This window comes from Epinephelus moara, chromosome 24 (genome assembly GCF_006386435.1).
Source record: "Epinephelus moara isolate mb chromosome 24, YSFRI_EMoa_1.0, whole genome shotgun sequence".
In the NCBI taxonomy this organism is placed as follows: Eukaryota; Metazoa; Chordata; class Actinopteri; order Perciformes; family Serranidae; genus Epinephelus; species Epinephelus moara.
In genome coordinates, this window is record NC_065529.1 from 9,883,992 (window position 1) to 9,891,227 (window position 7,236).

At 43.3% G+C, this 7,236-nt stretch overlaps 1 protein-coding gene across 1 annotated transcript in view; it reads right to left on the bottom strand.

Annotated features, from left to right (window-relative positions):
* LOC126385360 (copine-9-like) overlaps positions 1 to 7,236 on the bottom strand; it is a 329,179-nt gene that overhangs the window by 171,278 nt on the left and 150,665 nt on the right. The gene's annotated exons all lie outside the window — the stretch shown is intronic.

The window sequence follows — 7,236 nt, forward strand, 5'->3', positions numbered from 1 at the left end:
GCAAGCATACAAAAAAGTTTCACGCATGTGAAAATTATTTTTCATGCGTGTGCTTCACCTCCGCTGCTACAACTCCATCCTAGAGGAAACACTGCTGTGTGCGTTTTGTGCAACAGGTGGATGTGGTAGTCTACTGGTAGAGTAGAGAGAGAGCTATATAGCGTTGAAGTAGAGTAGAGCAGGGCAGAGAGATGGAAGCAAAATATATTAAACCCAGTGTTAATACAGCAGAACTGGAGAGAGGGGTGAAAAATAAATAGAGGTGGGCATGGCTCAAGTAGGAAGCAAAATTATAGACGGAGAACGATTGACACATTTTTCACTTTAAGCCCTGACACTGTCATTTTTGTGTAGGAATTAAGCTACAATACATGACATATGTTGTTTTAATTAATAAATACAGTGTGAATAAAGATTACATAACATAAAAATAACTGCAGTCTTTGTAATTTGATTAAATTAAACAATTTTTATAGGGCAAGTAAAAACTGACTTCGGGCAAGTAGATCTCTGACCAACTTGCTCGACCGGGCAAGTGAAAAAAAACCTTAGCGTTGAACCCTGCATTATTTAACATAATCACTGGTTATTATTAATAATTACTAATTATTTCTGATAGCCATTTTGATACTTTGAACTATGAATCCCCGACAATTGGCCACCCGTTACAAGGTCTGGTCCCAGCAACATTATGCAAGTGTTCTGACATGCTGAACATCCCTCCCTATGAAGAGTAAACTGACTGTGGCATATGTTATAAAATCAGTGCAGTGTCCCCAAATATGTAAGCTTTTGAGTTGTTGAAAAAATTATTTGTCACCTTTAACACTGAGGCCTCTAGTTTCCCAGACCAGGCGAGGCGGAGGTGCAACGCACCTGCGCTTCACCAACTGGGTGTGGCCAGGCAGATTTTGCAAGTTTGGCACACCGTGCGCGCTGGCACAGCTACTCCTCTTTCCCACCTCCGTCCCTCCTACCTGCGCAAGTCAGAAAGAGGAAGGAGAGGAGGCGTGGAGTGGGTTTTACACACATCACACCAATCAAATGAGCCCCTCTCCTCGCCTTTAAATGCGCCGCGCAAAGGTGTAATCAGAGTTTACTCAATTCGCCATGGCAGAAGAGAGCAGCAGCGTCAGACTCATTAGTTTGCAGCTGTGTTAATCAAATCAGGTTGGGTTTCCATTACGTGTGCCAAACGGTGCCAATCCCCTTGGATCTGACATCAGATGTGACGGGACAGTTGATATAGAGATACATTTATGTGCTAATTGCAGATAGTTGCATTGAATAGTGTTTTTGTGGGTATTTATTGCATTGTTAATGTGCCTGACATTCTGGAAACCTGCCTGTGAGGTTTTGGTGACATGTGTGCACACTGTCCGCCGGTCAGCCAAATTTCCACTACACCGGCTGCACTCCACCTGCGCTGACAGTAGGCCTGGTTTCAGCTGGCGAGCTTTAAGCGCGCCTTAGGCGAAGCCTTTTGGCACGAAACTGTCACTGCGCCAAGCTGGATCTGTCGACACCTCCCCCTGCTGTGCCGCCACACCCATCTCAGCGCACCTCAGTCTGCCAAACTACCAAACTGAGTGCGCCTCGGGTTGCGCTGCTCGAAACTAGCTCTGCGCGGGGTTTGCCACATTAGCAGTTCACCCCTGCTTCCAGTCTTTGTGCTATGCTTGGCTAAATGCACACTGAACCTGAAGGGTACACACACATATAAAACTGCTAACAAATTTCTAGACAGGTAGATGGCAAAAGCTGCATTTGCTTTAGATTTGGCATTTCATCATGTCATAGTATCACATTTAAGTTAAGCGCTTTTATACACAGTATCTGTCTATTTACCGGGTAAGCATGGCTTCCCACTCTGCTGTAGTCCCCTGTAATAATAATAACCCCTCTCTGCTCCCGAACACACTTTGCCCCACAGGAAAAAAACCTGCATCAGTTGATGGGATCCAGCCAAAAATGCTCCCCCCACAAAAATAAACCAAAGTTGCTAGAATGCAGTAGTGGCACCCAAGGGCATCAGAGCTTCTCCCTCTCACTGACAAGCTGTCTGAATTAGGAAATGCTCCTGCGGGCTTCAACAAAGATAAATGACAGCACGGGAGTAGCAGCCCAGTCAGCTTTGACAAACAGAGGAGGGTCTCAGGAATATGATTTTTAGGTGGCTGGTCATTAAGCGTCTGCTTTATGACTCTGAAGAGGAGTTTTACTTTCACTGTTATTCGTTATTCATACTTTGGACCTCATTCATGTCTCCAATAAAACAAAATATCTCATAAAACAGAAAGCAAGTTTTAAATAAACTGGGGGGAAAAAAGCAGTGGCATTTTTTCAGAGGTTGATTTCGGGATGTTAGGAGTGTCTACCTGTCCTCTGTATAATCATACCTCAAAAACAACATCAGCATGTCTCAAACACAAACACACACATGTGGCAGCTTGGCAGTCACAATGACCATCTAATTATAGACAGAACATGTAGAAGCCCTCCAGGCTCTCTGAACTCATAGACAAGATGCTTGGTGAAATGGTAGCTTCATCTTGTGTCACGTTGTCAGCCTCAGGCAAACACACCTATCGCTCCTCTGCTCTCTCTAAGGTGGGAAGAAAAGCCATCAGTTGTCAGGCCTGCTGTCAGCAGCCGGGGTGATGGTGATGGATCAATCAAAAGCAGACACCTGTTTTTTATAACGTTAACAGAATTTGATCACATTTTTTGTATTCTTACAGTAGTAGGTATTGTAGCAACACCCCTTGAGTGGCAAAGTGTCATTTTTAACCTTTGATATCTCCAGAATAGTCTATACCAAAGGTTGGATTAGACTCTCTTGGTGTCATCTGGACAAACTGTGTGGTAAAAGTTCATAAATCATAATTCATAATGTATTAATACCTGTCATTTTTTAAAGGTAAACTGTGCAGGAATTGTCAGTTACTGTAATCAATCAATCAATCAATCAAACTTTATTTATATAGCGCCTTTCATACATCAAAAATGCAACCCCAAAGCGCTTTACAAACTAAAAACATACAACAACAAAAAAAAAAAATACTACAAATATTGAAAACCCGCCCCTCCCACCCCCACATAACAGAACAGGGGAGGACAGGAGCGGGAGAACTGTGGGTCGCCAAGCGAGCAGCGCCCCGTTTACTTAGATGAAAAAAGGAGAACAAGAGGGAGGAAGAGGGGGAAAAAAAGCAACTCCCAAACTAGGCTCCTGTAGGGGGGCACAGTGTGGGAATAGGAAAAAAAAAACACCTCAGCACATAAGCAACATAATAAGACATTACAACAAAACTCGAAGACTTGCACATATGGGAGGGGGGGAGGGTGTTGGGGAGGGGAGGTGTTGCAGCACAGACACTGGGGGGCGCGCACGCAGCCACATTTGGGCGCATCGCATCACCCTCCCATGCTACACTGCGACGGAATAGGGCCGGAGCATCTTGTCTGCATAACATCCAGGAGAGTGAAGAGGTAAACGGCCTTGGGAAGGCTGGTTATCTTGGGGAGCCAATGAAGATAGCAATTGTTTTAGGTCAGGCCGACACTGCAATTTTTCGTCTGCCTTTGAGTCTCTCTGAGTCTCCCGGTGGCTTGCTTCCAATATGTCCGAATTGGTGGCCAGTTTCAGCCGAGCCTTCTCCAAGCTGGCATCCATCTTGCGAAGGAGTTCAGGAATCGCATCCAGCTTGCGATTGAACTCACATATCGCTTGAGTCTGAGTGTTGACAGCCCTGCACATTCCCTCAGTCATGACGGGCAGCTTCTCGATTGCCAAAAGTGCTGCCAACGTCTTCTGAACTTTGCGATAGATCAGGAAGCTGCTAACTCCAAACAGCAGAATGCCTGTTATCATAATTCCAATTATGTAGACTTCTTCAACATCCTCAACGGAAAGGATCGACAGGCACACGATCCTCCACTTCTCCCAGGAGTCCATTGTGTATCCGGCTGCAAACGTTCCGTCAGGGCAGGCGGGCTCTCCTTTGCCCAGTCTCCTTGTCGAGAAAATTTGGTCAATTGCATTGAGAGACCAGCTAATCAAAACCATGGTATTAGTTTTCGGATAGAAATGCAGAGAGAGGCTCCGATAGATCAGACAGAGACAGCACAAGACAAATAGCAGCAAGCAGGGCAGATAAGGGCAGGGAGGGAGCGAGATAGGGGCAGGGAGGGAGCACAACATTTAAACTTGGCCCCTCCTCCCCACACTGCTTGTACATACACCACAAGCTACTGTACTATTGTAGGAACATCACATTTGTTGTCATGGAAAAGCTGATAATTTGGCAAGCTAACTAAGCTTACTGCATCCACCATCCAACAGAAAACAGGCTAGCTCCAAATTTTGGTGACATTCTTATGTAAATACACACATGTAAACACAACAGACAATATCAAGATCAGCAAAATGTTTAAGGTCATGTCCATTTATCGTACCATTAGTCAATAATGTAATAATCCTAATAGGGCTATTAATATGCATACACCACCAACTAGACAGGAGTGTGAATTACTTACAGTGCATTCACACCAGGATAGTCCGGGGCAGGGAATGCAGAAAAATTTCACACCTTCATTTGGTTCGGTTCACTTTCACACTGCACTTTTTAAAGCAGACCAAACCACCTGTACAACATTACACAGTTACAACAGCTGCTTGTTTGAGGGCGGTATTGTCCGAAACGACCACTGACAAGGAAGAAAAAAAGCACGAGGAAGAAGAAAACCCGGCTCATCGATTGGCCAGGACCAAAAACAGAAATCCATCCCCTTCAGCTGGCTTGGTCACCACAAAAACAATGGAGCAACACCAAATTTTTGCAGTCCTGGGGTTTCTGTTTTTACTTTTGTGTTCCAACCTAATTGTTTTTTTCCTCTGCTTCTCCCGGTTTGCGCTGTTAGCTTTGTTTTTTTCTACCCAAATTGCGCTGTGCTCTACACCACTTCCTATCTTTGGTTCACTTCTTCTCTTTAGTTTGCTGGATAGTCCATTTGCATTTCCCACACAGATTTCAAATGGACCAGGGTTTGCTTGTTTGGTCTGCACCACAGTTCAAATGAGCGTTCACACCAGTCCAAAATAACTTAACTATCCGTGGGAGCGGACCACGGTTCGTTAAATAGCGCCAGTGTGAATGCATCCTCAAAGTCAAGGTAGATCACACTCAGTTTTCCAATCTGTCAAAATAAGCCTTAATTTAAGATTTTTCTGTCATTTTAAATACTGCAGTCAGTGACTGAAAATATGCAGTAAGTGTGACTTCATCCTGTATGTACTCCAGTATATAGGCTACATTTCCACTCAGGAGCTTCACAGTATAACCACAGCTGTCCAGTATTGACCAATGAGGAGCTCCAGTTGAAGGGTAAAAGCTTTGCTCAAGGACACTTTAACTATATCTGAAGCAGCTGGTAGCTGCCTGTACATTATTCCAGTCAGTCTGTAGTCCAGGTCAGTCTGTTCTCCTAATTGTAAGAGGAGGTGATGAAGTCAAGCTAAAGGTACAACACGTACCATATGACGTCCAGCAATGTCCATAAAAACTAATGACTCTCTAATCAACATTTTATTCTAACCATGACTGACAGATAGATAAGCTGACCTAACAACACTAACTAAAGAAATTAAAACATAGTGAAGAGATTCCAGCATTTAGAGAAGTAACTCCACAGGAGCACAGGAGAAATAAGCAGAACAGTTGTGAAGTGGTATTTAATGTACAGTGTAGGTTTCCTTTTTTCCACAAGCAACGCAACATAATAAAATAAATCGTGGTAGCACATGGGAAAAGAAGGAGACAACAAAGAATGAAGAGTGAGTTACAAAAACTCACAAACTCTTCTCACTTTTCAGCTATTTTCCAAGAGGATGAGAAAGCGGGGATATGAGAGGAGAGAGGGAGTTTATCATTGAGTCCTTGCGAACGTTTGTGCCAAATCTGATTAATTTTTTTCTTCTTGAGATATCATGTTCATGAGAAAGAGCATGATACAAGGTTACAGTGACCTTGACCTTTGACCACCAAAATGTAATCAGTTCATCCTTGAGTCCAAGTGAACGTTTGAGCCTAACCTGAAGAAAATTTTCAGACAACCTGAAAACATAATGCCTCCAGCCACAGCTGTCGGCGTCATGGAGGCATAATGAAATAGAAACATTTACAATAGAAAGTGTGTAAGTTATGTTCATCAGTTCCTCTAAATTACGATGCCCACTTTGGTAACCAATACTGTAGACTCACAGTCCTGTTGATATTAATCGCTCACTAAAGTGCACAATACAACACAACTCCTCCACTGAGCAGCATTGCCTCATTTGACACCAACAGCACACACTGGACTCGTGGGATGTGCCTCTCTGGTGAGCAAAGGTGATCAGTGATGATGATCAATTTATGCCTTGACACATGTCAATAATGGTGTATTATAATACATCAAAGTGACTGTGATAGGGGCCTGCAAAGGTTAAATCATTTTACATGACTGCACTTCAAGATGCAAGTATATTTATGATCCATTTAACAAATCTAACCCACACTCAGCCTCGAAAAAAGCGTTCCAACTCACTGTTCCAATGTGGTCAATGAATAAGGATTAAACAGAGAGATACCAAATGTAAACAGTGCATGAGAACCACTGGGAGTCATACTGTATTGCACAGAGTGGAGGCACATCACAAGAAAACTGACTTTCCATCTCCAGACACACATCGCTGTTTCTGTTGGCTGACTGTGCAAATTTGCATGTCATTATTAAAAACAATGAGCCCTTGAATTTGTCTGTTACACAGGCTGAGACTTAAGTGAAAGGGAGGCAGTATGATGTGACTCTACCTTAGTAGCCCCATTGTGCTTTGATTGTTGCCCACTTATGGTCATTCAGGTAACTAGATTCAAGTCGAGTTCAAACCTTTGAATGCTTGGATTTAATACCAAACTTTAGGAATGTTAATAAAATTTTGTGATGAATAAATTAACCTACAATCACACAATATTACCTGCTGTTGTTATAGACGAATTCGGCGAGCCACTTGTGTATGCCGCCATCTTGCGGCGGCGCCATTGCTGCGGTGACATGTGTCAGTCATCAATTCATTATGCTGTCATTGTGAACTGACTCTCTACAATGACAGCATCATGAATAGCTGGATTGATGATGTTAGACAGTGGCCTCCGGTAACTGATGAAGGTATCTTAAATGAGTACCGATATTAAT